The 24,336-nt window shown below is 45.3% G+C and overlaps 1 protein-coding gene across 9 annotated transcripts in view; it reads left to right on the forward strand.

The window, feature by feature from the left end:
* The first annotated feature begins 7,976 nt into the window (after nucleotides 1–7,976).
* The window catches only part of Rbfox1 (RNA binding fox-1 homolog 1), a 1,697,412-nt gene continuing 1,681,052 nt past the window's right edge, over nucleotides 7,977–24,336 (forward strand). For 4 of the 9 annotated variants that reach the window (XM_060364124.1, XM_060364126.1, XM_060364128.1 and 1 more), the window contains exon 1: nucleotides 7,980–7,996. The gene's annotated coding sequence lies outside the window, so the exon portion shown is untranslated. Of the gene's footprint in view, nucleotides 7,997–24,336 lie in introns of all 9 variants that reach the window. The other 5 variants (XM_060364120.1, XM_060364127.1, XM_060364119.1 and 2 more) reach the window with 3 other exon arrangements.

Here is a 24,336-nt window from a genome sequence, read left to right on the forward strand (position 1 = left end):
GACAGTAAACAAAAGCTACTATGATTGCATGTGGTCATGCGCAGAGGACACAGGAGCTCTTTGGCTCACAGAGCCTGCTCCTTACCATGGACCAGGGACTGAGCCAAGCACTTTGGATATAATATTTCCCTTAATTCTCCCAACAATCTTGTAAAATATTATGATTTCCATTTCCAAGTCTAAAATTATAGGCTTGGCAGCACTAAGCACCTTTCGTATGTTTGTCTATTGTTGTATAATAAAGTGCTTCCAAACCCGCTAACTATTGAGTATATTCAAGATTTCATGGGCCACGAAACCGGACAAGTTCTTATGGAGTATCTTGGTGGCATTCATTTGGAAGACAGGCTGTCGGAGAAACTGATCTGCCTGAGACATTAGAAGGCCAGGCTGGAAGTTTAGTCTCAGCTGGGATTCATTTCAGGTTTCCTAGAGGTGGCTTCTCTAACATGGCTGTGTTGGGACAATTAGTCTCACACCGAGAGTGCTCCAGGTGGCCCTTGTAGACATAGCCAGTCTTCAAGGTAGCAGTGTAGTTTCCACTAGAGTCTGTTGGTTAAGTTCGTCCTAGAGTCTGACTGGATGCAAGAGTCAGGGACATGGATCTCAGTGCTCAATGCTCAGTGCACCAAAGACTGTGCGGCTACTTTAGGAGCCTGTGTTCGCTAAGGTGCTGTAACAGCCACATTGCCACAGTCAAGCTCTGAATACGGCTGTGGCTTCAGAGCCATCCTCAGAGTTCTGGTCACTTTTCTTGTTGCTGAGACAAAATCCCCCCCCCACCAAAGGCAACTTAAAGCAGGAGGGTATCTTTTGGCTCACAGAACAGAAGTAATAGCAGCAGGATTTGAAGTGGCTGGTTACACTGCCTCACAGTCAGGAAGCGGGAGGGGTGCTGCCACTCAGCTTTCCATGCAGTTGAGGACTCAAGCCTGTGGAACAGTGCTGCCTGTATCTAGGGTGGGGCTTCCTTCCTCAGTTTACCCTTTCTAAAAACACCCTCATGGACATGTTCTAAGGTTCTCTAGGAAACTCTAAATATGTCAAGCTGACAGTGAAGATGAACCATCATACCAGATAATATGGCCACTAAAGGTTGAAGTTGGACCAAAGTTGTAATCAGGACACAGATGAAGTTGTGCCATAAGTGGATGCTGGACCACAGCAGATACAGTGGAAGCTGGACCAGAGGTAGAAGCTGGATAGAGGCTACCATTGGAAAGTCTTCCTAAGGCAAGGCTTACAGAGGCATCTTCAAGGCCACCTCCCTTCTGAGTGGCGGGAACTCCTCATGTCTTATAACCCAACCCAGGTTGATTTTAAGCTTCACCACTTTTTGATGACAGAGCAAGTGATGATGTTTATATCAATGCAGTTGATATACAACTACCCAGAGATTCGATCAGTTCAAGCAGAGTTGACTCGGGTCCATGGAGAAAGCCCATCCTGGTGACTGGTACCTTTGTTTACAGTGGCTTTGCAGAGATAGGAAGCCAGACATTTCCTGTTTTCTCAAAATGAATGAAGAGGACTGGTCTACTATCCCGGTGACAAGGACCAGTGATGTAACCCAGTAACTCGTGGTACCAAGGTTACCTTACCTTAAAGTTGGTCACCTTGGGTGTGCTAGGTACATATCTCAAACTCAACTCCTCCTCCATGGCTTCTTTAAACCTTCTGGAAACTCACAGGTCCTTACTGAGAATGAAAGAAAATACCATTATATCCCCCAGGTAATCCCACTGGTGAAGCCTGGCAGGCTCTGCTGGGTGGAGAAATGAGCTTTGCAGTGTTTGTGAGGTCTGACTTCCATCCTGACCTAGATAGGAATGGGCTGGGACTCTTGGATCTGAGAGTGAACACAGGCTTCTAGGTCCACCTGAGATATTCTTCAAAGACCAAAAAGAAAAGTAATGCTGAAGAAGCCAGACAAGGAGGAAACCCCTGTATGTTTGTATGCTTGTATGTTCACTCATGCTGATGTTAGGAGTCTCATAAGCTGCAGACAGCCTGGCAGCCTAGCAGAGATTACCCAGCAGACCCCAGGACATGGCAACTTAACATTTTCATTTGGATTCTTATCAACTGGGGAGATCACATCCATGCTGTCCCAGCAATCATGTCCTCGTGTGCTGTTACCTGGAAGCTCTGCTGAAGTGACATGCTGACTTCACAAGCTAGGGGTGACCCGTTCAACACAGTGGTGACATTTACTGATGGGGAGAGAGATCTGAAGGCCCAGCGGGCCAGGGCTTAAGAAGGGATATGATAATTCTGTCTTCTTGCCTGGCAGGCCACATGCAGTAGCATTTACCAAGCCACAAGGACCTAGAAGTGAATGCTGGAGGATGGGAGGAGAAGACATAGCAGAGCCTCCATAGCCAGCAACAAGATGGGGATGGAATAACATCCCATACAGGAATGGGATATAGCTGTGTGGGTATGAATTTCTGGATTGGAGAACAAAGAACAGAGTCTCTCATTGTAGAGAGCTGGGGCTCAACTCACAGTTCCTCCACCTGCCAGAGAAGTAATTAAGCCTCTTTGATCTTATCTGGACTATTAACAGTGTGCTCCACCCAGTGTCTGAACACGTTTTTCCTCCTGCTTAAATCTTTTCACGTTTCTGTCCTGTGGGATCAAGAGACCTGTGGACCATGAGTGTATAGGCTACAGACAGGCTATTAGGACAGAGGGTCCAGGTGATGGAGAGACTAGCTAAGGCCCCAAACGGTGTTTAGAAATGTGAAGAGTCGCCAGGCGGCTGTTTGACCTGTGGCTTCCCCAGTAGCAGAGGACTCATCCCTGGCTCTGAGGATCTGTGGGCATCTTTGCTTTGCTGCCAGCATGTCTGTCTGTCTGTCTTGAAGTCTCTTCTAATATCAGAGCTGAGTTCCTTCCATTCTAGTTTCCGACACTTCTGGTGTCATGTGAGGTAAAGGCTTTAGGTTGCCAGTCTTGGTTTCTCTGTCTGTGGATGGGATATGGGAGTGCATTTTGGAGGCAGGAGTTGAAATGGAATCTTGGACATCAAGTTCCTAACGCAGGGAAAGAGGGGCCCCTTCATGTTGGAATTTCAAACGCAAGTCGGAAACCAGAGGCGAGCAAGGGAAATGATTAAAGAGATGAAGAAAAGCCGGAACAAAGCATTCCTGCCTGCCCCGCTGGGAATCTCCCATGTCCCTTCTGTGCCCTGTGCTGGTCTGAAGAATGGCCCACCAGCAGCAGGCCTCTAATCAGATCAGCCCCCCACCGCACATTCTCTGATGGCTGCTGCCTTGGACAAGATCAAAGCCAAGTGCTGCAGCCCACATCTTTTAAAGAGCCCTCATCCTACTGGCCTCTGTGCTTCATTCTAGTGTATCTACAATGCACTCAGCGGGCACTGGGTACAGACAGGCCATAGGGCTTGTGAGTGTACCTTTCTGAGTTAGCCCTAAGCTTTGGGCATTGGAAAAAATATCCAGATCTATTACATTTGTCATTTGCTTCTTAGTATGTTTGTGCAATATGTATAATCATGGGTCATAAATAAAACATGGCTCTGTTCCAGCTGGCCACAAGCTCCAATGCTTGGTACTGCTTCACTGTGTGCCGGTACCCGTGCCCACACCTGTGGACATCAGAAGAGCATCTCAGCTTTCACTCTTCTGATGTAGTCCACCTTGTTTGTTGAGATAGGGCCTCTGATGTCTCTGGAATTCTCCAAGTAGGTAAGGTAAGATGGTCAGGACATCCCAGGGAGCCACCTGACTCCACTTCTCCAGTGCACGTCACAACACGACATTTTTATGTGGGTCTCAGGGCTTTGTGGTTGCAAGGCAGCCATCGCATTGACTGAGACATCTCTTAAACTTTGGCCTTACTTTACAGTGAGCCAGTATATCGGATCAGGGCAGAGTCATTTTTATTCCTCTCCTCCGTGGTTAAGAGAAAATAAACAACACCGACAACAACCCAGTGTTCCTAAAAGGCCATTTACTAAAAGTGTTAGGCTATGTTTTCTTTATTGCCTTGAATTTAGGTTTATAAGTGGTTATATCCTCTGAGGAAAGTTGCAAACAACTGTGAGATAGGAAAATTCCCTGTCACTTTCTGGAATGTACCGAGTCCTAGTAAAGTTCCAGGCTCTTCTTCAGAGATGAACCCTTTGTCAGTTTGGTGTGTGTCCTACCAGACACCTTTCAGACAGACATACATACGTGTTTGTATGAGAGGAGGAGGAGTAATGTTTATAAGCTTTTGTTCCTGTGTTATGCATGCTATTGTATTGTGCACCTTTCTTTCCTGTAGAATATGTGTGTGTGTGTGTGTTGCAATGCATGTCTGTGTAGGTGTGTGCATATGCACCTGGGGAGAGATCACATCACATTTTAAAATACAGATGTACCACTGTTTATCGGGCTTGTAGGCATGTCCAGCCTTCTGCAACCCAGCTTCATCATCTAACAAAGCTTACGCTCGAGAGCCATGCGGTAGCTTTGCAAAGAGAAGTCACCCAGGCGCAGCTTCAGAGTGTGTGTGTTTACAGGTGTGTTTGGTCACATTCACAGCTGTCCGGGGCCACATGCTCCCTGTGGTGGCAGGTTGGAAGCACACTGGCTCATAAACTACGCTCAGCAGCCTCTTGTAGGGCACTCCGGCGTTAGTTGCCTGGAGCCACATGTTGCCTGTTAAAAGCTGCTGCAAAACGCTTTAGTTGGGGTAAGAAATCTCTACTTCCATGTGAGCTCATCTGCTTTGATCATCCTGTCCCTTCAGAGGCAGCTGAGTGTGAAACCCTGTATTTTAGCCTCTATAGGACACTCCCGCAGGCCCAATAAACTTTGATGCATCTGTGTTTTAAAAACTGATGGAATTTCTCCATAGGTGCATATGCACACACCTACACAGACATTTTGATCATGCTAGTATCATGTTATCGGGGTCACTAGCTGTGTGCACGCTTCTCCATATTAGTGTCCTTGCAGTACCGGTGAGGAGTGGGGTTGTCTATTTCAGGTGCCACGGAGGGGCTTTGCAACAGGAAATGCACAAAGGTAGGAAACACAGAACAGATTTTAAAGTAGAGGAGACAAGAGGGGTTGGCTGAGGACTGCGCTGCCCACACTTGTGAGGGGTCGGCTGAGGACTGTGATTCCCTTGTTCACAAGTGGAGAGAGGAGCTGGGGCTGCCTGAAACCTGCAGCTGTTGAACGTCAGATTTATCCCTCATTAGTCCTCTTGGGAACCACAGGGAAAGCATACACACACACACACACACACACACACACACACACACAGCCATGCAGCTGAGGGATCTCCTTGCACTATAAGGATACGGCAATAGCTGCAACAACCCAGAATTTTCCAGAGCCACTCAGGGGAGTCATGACATTGCTCTGGCCTGCAACCACCATTATTCCTCATGGTGCTTTCCACGGATCACAACCTGGCCAGCATGTGGCCATGGCTCATGGCTCTGTGAGGTGAGGTCGGCCTGAAGGTCAGCCTCTGGTTTGGGAAGCCAGTGAGACATGAACTGTTCTCTGTGGGAAGAGAGCTCTGTCTGCTCCCCTCCCCATCTGGGGCAGATGCTCTGGGGAGGGCTGATGCCTTGCTGGTGAGTGTGGGTGAGGTGGTGCTGGCATGGGCTGAGATTTCTGAAATAAGCCACAGCGTCTGGGATCAGGGATCCCAGTCTAGGTCAGGGATCTTGCCTTCCTATAGCCCTTTGTTGGATTCACAGCTGGCAGCAGTCAGTGTTTGAGTCAGCGGCTATGCTATGGAGACACAGACAGGTAGCTTCACAACAGCAGTGGAGGCTTGTGGTTCTGTACGCTGGAAGTCCAAGGTCAATGGCCTCACAACAGCTGTTGGGGCTACAAGTGGCTGCTTTTTCACTGTGTCCCCATATGACCTTTCTTGGCATGGGTGTGGAAGAAAGCAAAGCCTTTGGTATTTCATTATAAATGAGCATCAATCCACCCAGAGACCTTGTCCTTGTGGTTTCATCTTAAGTGCAGTCACTTCCTAAGGTCTCACTTCCAAGCATCTCCACACAAGGGTTAGGACATCAGTGTATGATTTTGGAGAATTTAATTCAGTTCTAATTCAGTGTACACTGAACTTATTAGCATTTTTCATTTTAGACCCCCACATTGTATTGAAGATTAGATCTAAGGCCTCATCTATGCTAAGCAAGTGCTTTACCAGTGAGATGCCCCACCCCAGCCTCTTTTTACATTTTATTCTGAGGTGTGGTCTCACTAAGTTGCCAGTCTTTCCTCCAACTCCTTCTGTAGCTCAGGAAGGCCATGAGCTTCTGATCCTCCTGCCTCAGCTTTCCTATAAGTTAGGATGACAAACCTGCAGCACTAGACCAGCTAGTAGTCTGATTTTCTGATAGAAAAATGTCACCGAAGTTGTCCGAATCAGTTCCAGAGCTCCAGGGAAATGCAGGCAGGAAGTTTGCAGAAGTGATTTGGAAATCCAAATCCCTGCGGGGTGGGGAAGTGGCTCAGTCAGTAAAATGCCTGTTCTGCAAGCATGAGGATGTGAATTTGATGCCCAAAACTCATGTTTTATAAAAAGGCTTTGTGTGGCACATGTGCTTCTTATTCAAGCTCTGAGGAGTTGATGCCTGGATCCCTGGGGCTTTTTGGCTATCTGGTCCAGCCTGGTTGACCAGTTCCTTGTTCCAGTGAGAGACCCTGTCTCCAAGACTGAAGTGAATGGTGCCTGAGGAATGACACCCAAGAATGTTCTGTGACCACACACACATGCTCACATATGTATCCACATGCACATGACCAACACACACACACACCACCATGACCACCACCACCACCAAAAACCAATATGGACCTGGAGAGATGGCTCGGTGGTTAGGGGTACTTCCAGAGGACTCAGGTTCAATTCCCAGCACCCACACTGGGCAGTTAACAACTAGCTGTAACTTCAGCTCCAGGCCATCAGACATTCTCTTATGGTATCCTCAGGCATCTGCACATATGTGCACACACATACACACAGACAGACAAACAGACAGACAGACAGACACACACACACACACACACACACTGAATTTCTACTAGTCCCTAAATAGATGACCCTTCCTAGGCTAGTATGAACCTCAGTGGCTGGTGTCTCTCTGAACTTCCTGTCTACCGTGGGCTTCTCTGTAGGAGTTTGACATGCTTTTATTCTGGAATCAAATCTGATTCTCTCCACTTATTAACTTTCAGATCTTGGGAAAAGTTACCTAAGTTTTCTAAGCCCTGGTGTTCTCTATAAAGAGGGCATAATAAAAGTTTTTTTCAGAAAGTTAAATGAGAAAAAAAATCATGAAGAATTGGCATAAAGCTTGCCAGGACTTCTTAATTCATAACCACAAGAGCTGCAGGCGTTGATGTCATTGTAACTTCTCAGAAGGCTGGCTCAAGGCTGAAGAGACAAAATACCCTCAAAAATGTCATTAATGAAGAAGAATTGTCATCAATACCTGTGCTTCCTTGGTGTTCATTTAATCCTCATTGTACTGCTTTGCACATGGCCTTCTTGCTTCCTGCAAGTTTGGTATAATGTGTTGAAAATATTAATTATCCTCTTCACCTTTTCACAGGACTGTGAAGATGAATCTGCTGTCACTGTGCTTGGTGGAAGAGTGTGTGTGTGTGTGTGTGTGTGTGTGTGTGTGTGTGTGTCTGCGTCTGTGTGAATGTCTGTTTCTGTGGGTATGTTTTTATGCTTGTGTGTCTGTGTGTCTCTCTCTATATGTGTGTGTACGTGTGCACACCTCTTGGTGTGTGTATATGTTTGTGCCAGTGTGCGTGTGTTTGCATATGCTTGTGTGGGTTGTCTCCTAGTCCCCTCCATCTATAACGAATTATTGATGCCAGTTCCTTTAGAAAGACAATTAATGCAATTGCCCTCTTGTTGAATGGATGTTAATACCTTTTTTTTCTTTAATGTGCAGGTTTTGGTGAGTCCTGTTCCTGCTGTTGGCCAAGTTGAGGTAGGAAACATGGTTTTGGTGTCCTTGGGGGACATTTTAAAGTGGCTTCCTCAGTGAACTGAGCTTCCTGGCTGCGCTTCCTCCCCCTGTGATCTGGTATTTGAGTTTGTTGTCTGTGGCATGGTGTTTGGACTGCTGGGTTGGGCTGACCTCTTGCTCACAGAGCATCCTCTAAGCAGTGTAGAACAGTGGCGGGCATTTCAAAGCCCACCTTCTAATTGTCTCCTTCTTTAATCTTCCCAATCTGGGCCACAGGGCCTGATGAGAATTCTGGCAGATGCCGGTAGTTTAGGAGAAAATGTGTTAGCAGATGTTGATCATGGGCCTCCAACAAGGTGTCCACTTGGCTGGAAATTGTCCATCGTGTCATAGTTACCCCCCAGGGCATTCACAGAGTCTATACTCTTGTCCTCTCAAGTCACACACTGGAGAAAGCAAAGTCTGGTGATCTGGATCTTGGTGGCCCAGCTGTTCATCACCTTCACTGCCCTAGAGACACTGCTCTGTCACATGGTTGTTACAGGAAAAAGCTCATGGTGGTGGCTCTGGCAGACCCTACAAAGCATGCAGAGGCCACTCAGGTGTGACTCTGCCAGTGTCCCCACTGATGGGTAGGACAGTTCTCTGTTGTTTCACAAAGTGTGTGGTGCATGAGTGGTGCAGGTCAGTACTGAACATGAATCGTGTGGTGAGTATTTGGCACAGTGATCAGCAGGAAGGGTCAGGAGCTGTGCAGATGTGGTGGAGGCCAGGAACCCTCCGTCTCACCTGTTTCCCAATAATTCTGGAGCCAACCACTTGAACAAAATATGTTCAAAAACTTTGTTTCCTTATTTATTTATTTATTTTTTTAGCATGGGAATAACAAGCACACCTCATAGAGACCCAAACACTATTTTATTTACTGGCTGATTTACTCATTTTGTGAACGTATGTGGAAGTCAGAGTCACATTTGCCCTTACATCATGTGAGCCCAGGGATAGAGCTCAGATTGTTCAACTTGGCAGTAAGCACCTTTACCATCTAAGAAGTCTTGATGAACCATCTTGCTGACACCCCAGCCCAGACTTTTCAGAAGATGAAAAGGATGATGGTGGCAACTGCCCAGGTAGTTTAGAGTGAGTACAAAAGAATAGTTCCATTATTTAGCACCTGTTAGAGTTACATAAATGCTTTCACTTATTGTGGTATAAAATACTCATAATGTCCATTTCACAGACAGGTAAATTGAGGCTCAGGAACACTCAAACTTTCCAAGACTCACTCAATAAAGAAATGAATTGAAGCTATGTCTGTCAGGGTGCAGTTCTGACCTCTGACTGCCAAGATATGTAAAAGACATAGGTTACTGCTTGTCATGTTCAGTAGATTCCTCCTGTGCTACACATCGTCACTTCTGAATGCCAGGTCATACGCTGGCTTCCTGTGGTCAGCACCATGGACAGCTGCCTGCTTCTTAGGTGCTTTTAGCGCTTCTCCCCAAGATATTCTCTCATGTGTTTGCCTACTGGACAGCTTAAAACATTCAGCCAGTGAGAAACAAATAATAATAAGAAAAACAAACCCTTGCCTGTTTCCCCCTTTCCATTTTCTATCAGTCCTCTGTGGCAAGACATTTATCTCCATATCCTAAAAAGTTTAGGTTGGGAAGGAAGACGTACTTTGTGTCCTGATTGAAATGATGTGTAAGGACTTGACAGTCCTGCATCTACCGGCAGAGCTAAGGAAGATGCATGTTGTTGTCCACCAGCATACACATACAGGAGCGTTCTTGGACGCTTTTATTCTCATAGCTCCATGTTGGAAATAGCTCATGCCCATTAGCCAGTTCATAAGCAAATCATGATGTAGGATGCATCGGAATGCAAGACCACAATCTAGATTCAGCCACAGGTATGTGAAGCAGCCTTATGAATCACAGCGATGGACTACCGCGTGAGGCAAACATCTGGACAGAATGGAGGCCATGTACACTGTGTTCTTTTATTTTTATCCACACAAAAACAGGCATCACTCATCTCAAGTGACAAACTACAGAGGGCTTATGGGTTGGAGGCAGAGAGGGGTGAGGGGTTGTGCTGGGTGGTAGGAATCCTCTACAACTTCTTTAGGGTTTGGGTAAAATGTGCAAAATGGATGAGTTTTATGTTCAAGGTGGGTGTGCTTTTCTTTGTAATTTGTAGAACTTGGAGAAAATTATCTGTTGGAAAAATAGAAAGAAGGGAAATGAGGGTTAGGAAGAACAGGAGAGAGCAGTAGGAAGGCAAGATGGAAGGGAAGGGAGGGAGGAGAATAAGGAAAGAGGAAGGGGAGGGAGGAAACAGGGAGTGAAGGAAGGTATTAGTTTTCCATGGCTGTGGACAGAATACTTACTGGAAATAAGGGGAAGGACTTGCTTTGACCCGCAGTTTTAGAGGATTCATTCTGAGGTTGTTTGTTCCCATGTTTTGGGGCAGGACGCCATTTGCAGGAGGCTGTGGCAGTAAAGCAGTTATTCATTCTGTGGGTTCAGGAGAGGGTAGAGGGATGGAGGGAATTAAGGGTGTGAGGACCCCACACACAGGTGAAACCTCAGAGCAAACACTGACCCAGTTCACTCTCTCATTGGCTGAGTTTCTCCTCCCCGAGTCAGAACACATATTTTGAAGACTTTCCTGGTTTCCCATCCGTTGTTTAGAAGGCTCAGTTGTCATTGTTGCAGCAGAATCATATTTTTTTCCACTACCATCAGGAGGTAACCTTTTATTAATTGAATTTCTAGTGGCAATTCATCAAACCAAGTGGTCACTATTATTTAACATGAGATCCAAACTCATGAACAAACAATGTGTTCTTGTAGGTGAACAGCAACAGATTAGGAAACTGCGTCGGGGAGGCCATTTTCTGACTCCAATCACCTTTTGCTTTTCTTCCTGCCTAAATACAGACAAACAGTTGTCATTTAAGCAGAACAGACTCTACCTGTGGCAGAGACATGGGTTAAAGGAAAACAAAAAGAATTACAAGCCCACAGAATGAGTGCGGGATTGGCTTCGCCAGCTCTTTTCTCCCTGCAGATTGACAGTGAATATGTGAATAACGTTTGCTAAATCCGGACTCAGGAAACATGACAGCAAGCTGTCTGTGCCAATAACTCCTCACGGCATATGCCGCCCCTCCCTCACCACACACAGTTTTAATAAGACACCACACGGGCTATGGAGAGACATTAAAAGCTTTTGCCGACGGAAAAGCTTTATCTTCCAACCAAATTCCATGCCTTGCAACGTTGACGACAGCTGAAGAATTTATCTTAAATTCCCTCTGCTAGCTGCAGAGCACATGGCCTCTTTGTCCCCAAGCAGCCTGTAAGAACCAAACTAAGATGTCACATACATAATATAACAGATAAATGGCCCAATTTCCACACGCGCATGACGGATGGAGTGCAGGTTCAGCACATACATATTTGCACGTTAATTGGCCCTGCGTGGATCCGTTTTGAACCTAAGTTGCAACTGCGTGGCTCCCGGGTTCCTTCCCCTCGGGAATCATTAAGCCTGCTTTATCACACAAATGCATACACATTCCCCTATTTATCGTCACGCAGCTTGCCCTGCTGAGAGAGAAACCTGGCTACCTGGGCTCAGCCATTGCATTGCAAGTGTTTCTGTTGGCCTCTCTCAAACACCCACTGCATGGAAGCACACAGATCTGAGACTCAGCCCACGTTGGCTCCACTGACAGCCAGACAAAGGGCTCTGTTGGCCAGGATGTTTGGGGAAAAAAAGAAAAATTATTTCCTTTCAGTTAACAGTTGTTTTTTATTTATTTATTTTTTTTATTTTGCTTCGCCCTAGCGATCGCCTGTTGATAGTTTAATGGTACTATAGACCCAGGGCCTCCATTTTGATAAATGGGACAGCTTCTGTTTGAGAGCAGAGCAGTCCAAGTGGATTGATTGATATTACCGTTTTGTTACCCCAAATAATTGCAGTGGCAAACGACACAGGTAATGATCACAGTGGCTCTTGGAGAAGTGGGTGGAGTGTCCCTCCTACTGATTCCCTTCTGTTCCATTTGATAGAAAACTTTATTTATTCCAGGCCAAGAAATTATTTATTTTTTCTGTCTCCTGTCTGTGTCTCAAGGAAACTAATCAGGGGCTGTGAGTCAGTTAGAAGTAGTCTGGCCTGTTAGAAAAGAGGCTGCTGTGTTTGAGAAGGGGCTGAGCTGCCTTTGCTGTGAGCAGACCAGCTCTGGCCACCTGGCTCATTGCAGAGCCCTGTACTTTCCACTGGGAAAGGGAAGCTGTTGTGTTGGCGGGATGGCAGGGGATGGAGTCCGTGTCTCACAGAGGAATTCCTAGTTTAGAGCTGACCCATTATGTAAGGGAAGTCAGTCACTCGCTTAGACTTTAACCTGCCAAGTGTGATGGCGATTCACACACAGAATGGCATGTTAGCCTTTTGTCACTGTGACAGCGCACCTGGCATAACCTAAGGGAGAAAAGATTTATTTCAGTTTATGGTTCCAGAGGGCTCAATCCATGGTATCTGGCTCTGTGGACATGATGGTCGTGAAAGCATGCGGCAGGCCTCTCTCCCTACCTCTTCCACATATGGCAGACAAGTGGGCGGGGCAGACAGTAATGGAGAAAGACAGAGAAAATCTCTGAGGGAGAATATGGCCCCTGAGGATGTACTTCCAGTACCTACATTTTCGAGCTAGGCTCTACCTCTTACACTTTTCAGAAACACTGAAAAATGACACCACCATCTGGGGACCAAATCTTCAGTGAATGAATGATCCTTTTGAGATAATGCTTTGTTTTCTGGCATAAACAGGGCAACCAGTGTATGACAGCCTGGCACTTCCAGGTCTTTAATAATGTGTCCTCTCCCTCCTCATCTTCTTTCCCTCCCTCCCCTTCTTTCTCTCTTGATGCCCCCCGATATGTGTGTGAATAGATAAGAACTGTCACTCCCCCAGAAATGATATCCACTGCCTTTGAGACTATATCTCTTACTGATTTGAGAACATGCCAAGTGTGCAGGACTGCCTGGCCAGTGAGCCCCGGGGTTCCTTTGGTCTCTGCCTCCCCAGTGCCAGGATGATAAACATGCACCATACCCACAACTTTTTAAAAAATGGATCTGACACTCACATTTGGGTTCTTGTGACTGAAAGGAACACGGTTCACAAACTGAGCCCCTGCTGTTACTTACTTGCACCTACAAGCCTTTTTCTTTATATTTTGTCTAACGTACAACAGTAGCAAAATACTCAACGAGCAATCACTTAACAGCACTTAAAATTGTGTCTAGGAACACAATTTTATAACCTCTTAGCATCGCCAGGGAGAAATGACCTTGCATGGTTTGCTTCACATTGGGTTTCATGACCTCGTCTGTCACTCAAGGACAAGGGCCCCTTGAAGATCAGTGGCGCTTCACAGTAGTGTTCTTGGCTTTCTTCCATATTTCCAGATCGCATGGTGATCATCTCCTCTGACCTTAAAGCTAATGCAAATGGACATTTCAAGAGCTCTAAAAGGTCACCTGTCCTGGACTCAAGGGCCCAGATTTTTCATTTGAAGATATGGCTAGTGCTTTTTATGATAGGACTTTGACTTTGACTTTGACATGACAACCTACTATGTTTCAGGCACAACACTGTGATGTACGCACAATTCCAACACACAGCCACATCCTCAGAAGAAAGGCACTTTAAAGGGAGGACTGTAAGAAGTGTAATGATGTCAGCCGATTTTTGAGGAGCAAGATTCTCACAAGGGCACAGCTCTCTCCGTATAAACTTCAGGTCCGAGTTCAAATTCAAGTGAGCCTATGGGTGAGATATGTTTGCAGAGGAGCTCAGGGGAGGACTGAAAATGTGCTTGGCTGTCATCAAACAGGGAAAATTTAAGAGCACACACAGAGAGAAAGGGCCCCTCAGCCCAGGAAGTAAGCATTAAAACAAGTGTAGGGAAATTGCTTCCCACACTTCTTAGAAGTGGAAAAGGGGAAATGTTGGGGATGAACATAAAAAATGCAGACCCAGATATCCTCCTGGAAGTCATGGGACAAGAGGATTAGAAGAATGAGGTAGTCATATTGGACACCACAGTGGAGTTTAGGAAATAAGGACCAGGCTGTTAGTTCTAGGTTCAGTTGATGTGTAATTTCAAGCATTCCGGGGAAGCCTTTCCACGGTAGGTGGAAGCAGAAGCCAGATGGGTATGGCCTTAGAAGCAAACATAAATAAGCCACTTGACAGAACAGCTGCTCAAGAGGGCAGGTACTTGAGCCAAGAGAATGATGGGTCCTTGCCTTGTAGACAAGGTATGATTCTGGAAGCAACTTTTCAAGTGGCATTGTGTTGGAGAACAGGCCACAGAGGATGTGTGGGTAGATTGAGAGCAGGCACCCACTGAGGGCAGGAAAGACCAGAACAATCCCAAGGCTTGATTACCATTTCATCTTCAAAGTGTGGGACCTTTCATTGGGTGGAGGGAAGAACATTTGTCCCATGTGGCATGGAGAGAAGAAATGATGGCGAGTGGGGAGTGGGTAGCTTTGAAGAAGGTGGAGTGTGGGGGCTGGGGCCAAAGGCCTCTACCACACTGTGCTCACTGCCTAGAGTGTCCACAGCCTCTTCAGCCACAACTCCAGCTGGGAACCAAGTGTTCAGTGCTGGAGTCTGTAGAGGCCATTTCACATTTAAGCCGTAACAGGCTGCCCAAGGGATAAACCCAGCAGGTGGCGAACCATAGGCAGGTGACTCTTATCCTTGCTTTGTCCTGCCCCACAGAGTGAGAATAAATCATGAGCCTACAGCCCCTTTGACACAGCAGACAGGATGCTGTGGTATAGGGAGGCCATTGGCAGTCACCTGCTGTACACACTGCCGCTCACTGTGACATTTGCTGGTGTGTTTGTAGCTCCTTCTCAGTGCTACACTAAACAAAATTGTCAACTTGGACAAACTCAGAGACTAAACCAAATGGAAAGATCAGTCTTTGAGTCTCCAGAAGCTCCCCAGTCCATGAGCTTTTGTTAAAAGGACACTGAGTAGTAGACGGCTAGCAGTTTTGGAATCTGTATTTGTACTTCTGGATGAAATGGACTCTAGAGGCTGGATAAATGACTCAAAAGTTGAAAGTGCTTACTACTCTTCCAGAGGACCAGATCTAAATTCCTAGCGTGTGTGCATGCACACACACACACACACACACACACACCAGGAGACTCATAACTACCTGTAGTTCTAGATCCAAGGATCCAACACCCCCTTCTGGACTTTGTGGGGTTCTTGTCATATATTTGTTCACCAACAAGAATGCTAACCAGGAAGAGGGTATGTTATGAAGAGGAATAGCAGCAGCCAAAGCTGACTTCCCCTAGCGTGTGAGCACACACTGGGTGCTTTGAGAGTCCTTCTCCGGCCTTCATCTTATTTCATTTTACCCTTCTGGGAGTCATAGGAAGCAAGTATTGCTATCTCCCGTAATTTACAGACAAGCAAACCAGAGCTCAGCACAGTTCATTCCGTGAGCTAATAGGAGTGGAGTCAAGGTCACATCCATGACTGTCAGGCACCAGCGGGGTGCCTGGAAATCGGGGTCAGGAGTCACCCAATTGCTTCAGGAGCCAAACTTCTTCTTGGGACACTGACAGAAAGCCTAGTCTCTCCTCTCCTAAATGCTCCCTTCTGAGGTCAACCATCTTGAAGCCCAAGAGCCTGGCTGTCTCTGTTAAGACTTTCTGAGTATGCTGTGATCACAAAACCCATCTCCACACCATCAATTATGTCCTATGGTTTTGACACCATTTATTTCCATAGCATTATACATTCCAACCTCCTGACTGTTTACGATCAAAAGATCTGCTCCTGGACTCATATATCACTGCAGCTCACAGAGTCAGTGCTCCAAATGAGGCCCAGCAGTGGAGGCTCTGGCCTGTCATCCTCTATAACAGTGCATAATTTCAAGGTTCCAGCACGCTTTATCAATGGCAAAGGGATTGCGTGGGTTCACTTGTGTAGCATGGCTTTCTTGGAGGGGAAGCAAGGAGGCTGGGGGTGGTGACAGTTGATGGAGGGTACTGAAATGTTTGTAACTAAGAAGCAGGGAGATGAACTTCCTGATCCTGAAAACCTGCTTCCAAGAACAGATTTGCAAAGGTGCCAGAGAGAATGAAAGGCATCTGTCTAGGGCGATGGAACACCTAAGAAAAGAGTAGAGATCCTAGATCTCTCTCCTCAGCAAGTAAGAAGGGCTGAGGCCGGAAGCCAGGTGGGATGGGGTTTCTCAGAGCAGCAGAGTACACAATCTATTTGCCAAAGGATGGACCTCTTGAAGGGCCTGCATTGTTTTACAGGCTTAAAGAGTGTGTCACTTTTTAGGGGACTGGGGACTTACCATGAGTCGGATAGCATTTCTGGGCTCTTGAGGAGCCTGAGATACAGCTGTAACAGAGGTGGGCTCATGGGTGTGAAAAGCTGATCACCTAGAAAATGTCTAATTTCCTTAGGAAGCCTGAGGAAGCTTTTACTGTGATTACTGTGATGGGCCTTTCTTTCCTTCACTCACCCACATGACCTTGTTCAAGATTTAAAAAAAAAAGGGGGGGGGTAGCCACTTCCCTGGATAAAATGCCCTGTGGCATATTTTTATAGGTAGAAGTATCTTTCAGATCATTGATTCTGCTTATTTCTTGAAACATGGTCTATGTGCTGCAGGCTGGTCTCAAACTCTTCATATAGCCCAGGAAATCCTTGAACTCCATCGTTGTACTGCCTTAGCCTTCCCAGCACTAGGGTTTCAGGTGTATACCATCATGCCTGCCTTTGAAGACATTTTTATAAGGGGCAAATATATTTTGGGGGGATGGATATTTATGTGGGTGAAAGCCCTGAAGGTGACTCTTCCTGATGCTGGCCTCTTCCCGATGGTGCCAATGATGGTGACAATGAGCACAGACAACATCTCTGGAGCATCCAGACTTCCATGCTAAGCATTCTGTATGGATTAACTCTTTTACCCTTTCCAACAGACTTGGGAGAGTATTCCTATAACCTTCATTTAATGGATGATAAAGCTGAGGCACAGAAGGGTTTATGGATCTATCCAAGGCCATACGGCCGTGGACAAAGTTAGTATTTGATTCCACGCACTTTGCTTCCTGAACAAGCTAAGATAGGAGGAGTGGGCTTGCAAGGCCTCGTGGGTGGAAGTCTGCACTGCTCAGCACAAACCCCTCATGATGAACGATGTTAACATGCTTAGGAGAGACCAGTGACCATGGCTGAAACTCTGCAGTAATGGTCCTTGACTAGAGGCTGGCATTCCTCCTCTCTCACCAGAATGACAATTAGGGGTGAAGGGGAAAAAAAGAGTTATTGCTGTACTGGCTTCCTCTATTGAGCTATGAATAAATGATGATGGCTGTGAAATAGTGTGATGTTTGGATCATTTCTGGTAAATTAAAAAAAAACTTAGAAATTGAATAAAGTGGTAATCCATGCAGACATTTAAATAAGAGGAGTGAAACAGAATTTAAAAACTCTTTCAGTTCCTCCTGGGCTCGTCATTCTAATGTAATTAGTTTGCAAAAAATATTAATTAATACTCAAATATATGACATGTTTTACATGTTGATTTGAAACATGTTAATTACATCTTATGCTTTTTCCCTGGGCCATTTTCAGCAGTTGCCTAAGGTGGAGTTCTGATCCCATAATCTGCTTCCTGAAGAGGGGCAGCCAGCAGTAGCAAACAGCAAGCTGCTGCAGTATGGAACCCGAGTGTGGATCCCTGGCACCCACAGAAAAGCCAGATATGGCAGGAGAAATACATAATCCCAGTGTTCTGGGGAGGAGTGAGGAGGATCCTGGAATGCATGCTGGCCAGATAGTCTAAGCAAAATAGTGAGGATTAGCGCCCCAAGTCGACAAGAAAGTTGGAGAAGCAATTGAGGAAGATATCCATTGTTAACCTTTGTCCTCCACATGTGCTTGCATGAATAAGTGCCCCACCCCGAACACACACATACACACACACACTGCTGCAAGGTATCCACCAAAAAAGACACTCAGACATGGGTTCAAGACAACAGGAAGTCTTTATTAGCCAGCTAGCCACTACATTTGTTGTTCTGGACCTGACTGTAGCCCTGAGCCTTTCTCAAGGTGAGTCCTTGAGCACAAAAACCACATCCTGAGATGACACACCCCAGATAGCAAAAACAGCCAGAGCAGAACCACAGAAACAAAAAAGGAAGTTCAGTACATCTAGGAACTTTCGTAGAACTATGGGCCTTGATGGATTGGATCTTTATTCTTGTTTTAGCAGGTGTTGCTGTCTTTGTGAATAGTACCTCCATCATTGTGTCAGCTGTGCTAAGGTCTAGGGGCCTGTTACAATGCAAGTACACAAAGATCAGTAGCCAATGGGAAGCCCCATAGAAATCTCAAAGCCACTTACTTCTCCAGAGAGTAAACAGCATGCTTCTGGCTTTATTAACATGGGCTGAGACTGAAAATGTAGTGTCTTAAGAGGCTTTCTTCTGCTCCACTGAGCCAAGCTCGGTTTTCAGAGTCTGTAGAGACTGGACTGATGGTTGGGGTTCTTCCTCTGCAGCTCACACAGCCTTTGAACTGGGTAGGTGGCAGGCTCATGTTGACCTCCATGTGTATCTTATGGATATCTAGAGATCTGGCTATTGCATCATGAAGAGGGCTGTATATTTCTGAGTTTCACTATTCAACTAACTTTTTTTGTGACATTGCTCCTTGGGAGATGTGATCACAAGTTCATTCACTCCAAAGACAAGGCACCAAAGATACACTAAAATAATCCCACCAAAGTCCAACTTGGTAAACCAATGAGTTTATTGGTGTTGTTTATAGGAGTGTGGGTGAGGGGTTACGATAGGAGCAGATAACTCAAAGCCATTTGTATCATCAATAGTCCACCCTAGTATGGGTGATGGTTCACAAAACTTGACAACTGGGAGCTCTCTGCAAGATCCAAAGGCATCTCAAAAGGTTGTAGAGTACTTCTTCTAGGCTGCTCACCTTTGTCTCTCAATATCCTTTCAGATTAAATAAACTTGGGAGGGAGGGAGCTTGTTCATCTGATCAGTCTCAGGGACTTTCTGAGACTTTTGAGTTGTTTATTTCCCCATCATTAAGGAACTTCTCTTTTGAATGTTCTTCTTAGCAAGCCTCTTTTTAGAACTTCTTGGCTCTTTTTTTAATCCATAATTTTTAATATACTTTTTTATTTATTCACTTTGTATCCCAACTGTAGCCCCACCCTTGCTCCCTCCCAATCTGGCCCTTCCTTCCTCCCTCCCTCATCTCCTTCCATGCCACTTCCCTAGTCCACTGATAGTGCTGAGAACCTCCTCCCCTTCCATCTGACCCTAGCCTATCAGGTCTCATCAGGGCTATCTTTCATTGTCTTCCTCTGTGGCCTGGTAAGGCTGCTCCCCCCTCAGGGGGAGGTAATCGAGTCTTACAGAGGTTTCCTTCATGATGAAATGTTTTAGCTGGGAGAGAATGGCTACACAACACTAATTTAAGAGAAACTAGGCTATGCTAAAGTCATATGGTCCCTAGGAAGTCCTAGTGGTCTACCAGCAGAGGTCAATTTTTGACTCATACTGCATGTCAGCTATGCCTCGAAGAATCCTTGTAGTGGCTTTTTCTCTATGTTGATCAGTCAGCACAGAGTGCTTCGACCTCAGGCTCCCCTCTGCTAACACATACCTTCAACATTAACATGAAGACAGAAAGAAAATAGGGATTTTCTGTTGAAATTTCATCAGCTCTACACAGAGGAATACCATTCTCTTTAATACCTCAAAAAATGGAATGTATCACCTAAGTCAGAGCATCTAAAAAGGTGGAGGCTCATGTAGATATTCCATGGACATGGGATGCCTGGCACAGCATGAGGAAAAAAAGCTGTAACAATGATGATGGTGGTCATCCATGTTCTCATTGTTATTTTTCACCAAGTCCTACCCTAACCTTTCTTGCCAGGCATTCTGATAGGCACCTTGAAGGATATAGCTTGTCCTAACTCACTTCTTTGCATTCCAGAGAGGATAAGGGATCAGTGACTCAAGTAAGTGAAACTATTTTCTCATAGTGACATAGCTAGTAAGGAACATGGTTGGGATTCCAGTGACTGCCTTCACTGATCTTTGTGACTCCAGACTCTTGAACTTTTCTTTTGTAGCATTCTAGAAGGAATGACAAGTGAGCCGTGCTTTCTCCTTACTCATGAAGATTCAGAGGAAGAGAATTTTATAAACTCAGAAGGACAACTAGGTGGCTTCCCCACATTTGTGTAGAATCTGTTCCTTTCAGCCAGAAGATCCACATGATTCATATTAGAATCATAATACCCTACAGAGGACTTACAAAGAATAACATTAACTCCTCTTCATAGATGCAATATGAAATATAGCAGGAAGCTAAAAAACAAACAACAGCAAAAAAAAGGAAGCCACTATATAACATTTTAGCAACCACCAACAAAACTAGACTGAGTCTCTCTGTATATGAGATTTAGGGTCCTCTAGACCCTAGTAGACCAAGCTTGTTAACCTCTTAAGATGCCATTGGGCACCGGAGGGGATTTACACATCTCAACTCCAGGATCAAGTTTGTTTGTTTTTTTGTTTTTTGTTTTTGTTTTTGCTGTTCTTTTGTTTTGTTTATAAGTTGACTATGCTCCACTAGAAGAAAATGCATCCAAGAATATGTGGGCAGCACAAACTGATCTAGATGGGTTGAAAAGAAGAGGCTTAGGCCTTGAATGAGGGGAGTAAACATAAAATCAGGAGAGTATGGAAGTGAGTAAATCTGGGAAGAGACGGGGGAAGGAGTGAATATGAGCAAAAAGCATTGTGTGAAACTCTTGAATAGCCAATAAAATGAATAAAAAATTAAAAACAGAACAAAACAACAGCAACAACAACCCACAACAATGTTGGTGAGATGGAGATGGCTCAGAGGGTAAAAGCACTTGCCTCATGAGCCTGGAAAGGGAAAAGTATCAGCTCAGGACCTCCAAGACCAAGTTCTCAGCACAGAAGAGATTTCCTTGCCCCAGATGGTCAGAGGGCAGGAAATAAAAGACCAAGACAGGAGATAGAGGACAAGAGAGAAGGAAAAAGGAACAAGGGAGAGAAGGGGACATTTGTCTCAGAGGACAAAGGACTACCTCTGGCTAGGCAGGTGCCTCTGACTAGGGAGGAGACAGACACTGCACACAAACCAATGGCAGTTTATAAAGGTAAAATAGAAGACCCCATGTTAGGATGAGGTGTTTAATTTTAATTGGGCATGTTAATTAGGTAAACCAAAGATTGATTGCTGGACTTCAATACTGTGATAGCAGGACCTTGGTAGTCAACCTCAGAAGGAGGAAGTGATCAAATAAGGGAATGGATCTTGGTGGCTAGCTTTAGGAAGGTTTCTAACAGTTTTTAGAGAGAGGGAACTGGGGAGAAGGCAAAGCCTGCCAGAGCCATGATCACCACACTTGAGCTGGCCAGAGTTCTTTCAGCCCAAGAATGTGAGAGCCCACAGGAAGTAGGCGCAGCAACTCCTGTGGTGATATGGGAGGTGGAGAGAGAAAAATTCCCTGCGTGCTCTTGGGTTGGCAAGCTTGGAATACTCAGACAAATAGAAAAAAGAGAGACCCTGCCTCAGCAAGATGGAAGGAAAGGTCCAATTTCTGAAAATTATTCTCTGACCTTCATAGGTGCATACTTTAGCACACGTGATTCTACACACCAATAAAAAGTAATTTAAAAAGACATAGTACAAAGTACTAAGGAAACCACACTGAAATGTGTTTAGTATACAAGTAAAAAAAATGATTCATTCAAATCTTTATTTCCTTTATTAACACATTAAACAGGCAGGTCTAGTAATTACCATAATTTGGAAGTAGCAATAAGCATTATGATATTTTGAGATATCTCTGATAATTATAATGTAATATGACTTAAAAATAATCTGTGATTTCTTTTGTTGACAAAGTCACAGGTGGCAGGAATGTGCCTGCGATTCTGTTGCTCACGTGTATAATTAAAGACAATTATAAAAGTAAAGTTGTTATTTTATTTTATTAAAATTCGTGGATCTACTGAATTTTGCTTGACAGCCCATCGGGGCTTCTCAGGCTGCCAGTGCAGGACGTTGGCTCTGGGTTGGTTCTCTGCTCTTCTTGATGTAAAGTCTAGAACTTAGTCTGGGATCAAATACTAGAAAAGGTAAATTCTACCTTTACTGTGTTTATCCATTGGTCTTGAGTTCCTTCACTTCTGGCTACCAGGGAGACTGAGACAGGAGGATTGCTTGAGTCCAGGAGTTGTGGGCTGTGGTGCTCTATACTGGTCAGCTGTCCACACTAAGTTTGGCATTGATATGGTGACCTCTCTGGAGTGGGGGCTCACCAGGATGGCTACAGAGGGGTGAACCGGCCCAGGTCAAAAATGGAGCAGGTCAAAACTCTCCTGAGGGTCAGTAGTGAGACTGCCGGTGAATAGCCATCTTTCCAGATGTTGCTGGATATATAAGCTGTAGCAGAAAAAGTAAGTCTTTAAGCCTGTTGGAGCCTTGCTGCTTCACCCACCGTGTGTGTGTGTGTGTGTGTGTGTGTGTGTGTGTGTGTGCATGTGTGCTCAACCTTTTCGCTGGCCCCAGAGAATTTTTTCTTCCTCAGAATCGCTGACTCCACATCTTCCCTCTGTCATGTCAGAGCTGGCTTCTGCCACTTCATGATCTCCTCTACGACCATTTGAGAGGACCAGAGTTGGGTTGGGGTGGAGGCTCAGTCTATAATGTACTGACATGCAAGCACTGGAAACTGGGTTTGAGTCATAGAACCAAAACCTTACACATGGTAGTGTATGCTTATAATCCCAATGGTCAGTAGCTGGAGACTGGCATGTGCCCAGTGCTGACTGGCTGGCCAGTGGAGCCTGGCCAGCGGACTCCAGGGCAGTGAGAGACCCTGCATCACCCTGCCTGCCTTCTTTTGGCCAGAACCCTGTCATGTGTCCTTGCAAACTCGAGGGGAAGCTGGCATGGGAAATGCAATCCAGCTGTGTCCCTAAACGAGGACAAAGAGTGGTTTTGGTGAGCTCATAACCGCCTCTAAGACAGACTTCCTGTGCAAAAGCGTGGGGATAGGGCGCAGTTTTGTGACGTGCTGTCTAGTGGATGTGACGTGGATGTTGTCTCGTGTACTCACATCAGCTCTGGTTACCTGCACAGGTTCAAACTGGTCCACGATTCCAAGCTGAATTAGGGAAGGGCTTGTTGGGCTTCTCCTGAAGAGCTCTTGGCAACGGTGGCTGCCGGGGGAGGAGGTGTCAGTTTTCTTCAGAAGTGTGGCCGCTAGGAGGTTGCTTACATTCCTGCAGGAGGCACTAATTGGATTCAGTTAGTCATTAACAAAAACAATTGAAGAGGACAAGAAGGTGGAAGGAGCATGTGTTTGGGGGCAGGAGGAGTAAGAGGGAAGAGGTAGGGTGCACAGATCAGAACTGTATATGCATGAAATTGTCAAAGAACAAAAATCGTTTTGAAAGCTGTGTTTCATGATCAAAGTCAATCTTCAATAATTTAGGAGGCCCTCAGTCTCCTGCAGCCCTTACAACATCCTGGTCCCCAGCACAGCATGGTGCTGAGACTTAGGCTTCAGACTACCTCCTCAGAGGCACAAATTGCCAATGCTTTCCTCTGGGGAGGCCTTAGACTGAATTTGACACAAATACATTACTGCAAATTAGAGAATGTGAAAAATCACATGCTGTGGGAATTTGGACTCTGAGTCTATTTTTATAAGCCACAGAGAGGCTGCAAATGAAATATTGTCAAACAGAAAACAGATTAAAATATATAATGGTTGATTACTATATGTTTAAATGAATATTTAAAGTGTAGCCCTAGATTTTTTTTTTCTTTTTAAGGAAATTGGAAAGTGGTTATCAGCTTTTTTTTCCCTCTCTCTGCTTGATTTGTGTTTTCAATTTGAAAGATCTGGACAGCCCTTGCTTTAGAATCTTCTGCATAATGCCTTTAGAAGTGGCTACTGCATTGTCATGGAATTAGGTCCATATGGCAAGAGAAAAAGATCCTGTGTGGCACCATCAGCTATCCATTTTTCCATTCTTAGATGCTGTGAGCTTTCTATGATTCTAAGCCTGTCTTTAAGTTTTAGGGTGTGTGGGGGCAGGAATGAGGGGATAAAAGCCACTCAACATTAAATGCACAGTCTGACTTTAAAACACAGTAGTATGGTAGTATTTCTGATCTGTTTTTAAAG

Source organism: Meriones unguiculatus, chromosome 11 (genome assembly GCF_030254825.1).
Source record: "Meriones unguiculatus strain TT.TT164.6M chromosome 11, Bangor_MerUng_6.1, whole genome shotgun sequence".
Taxonomy (NCBI): Eukaryota; Metazoa; Chordata; class Mammalia; order Rodentia; family Muridae; genus Meriones; species Meriones unguiculatus.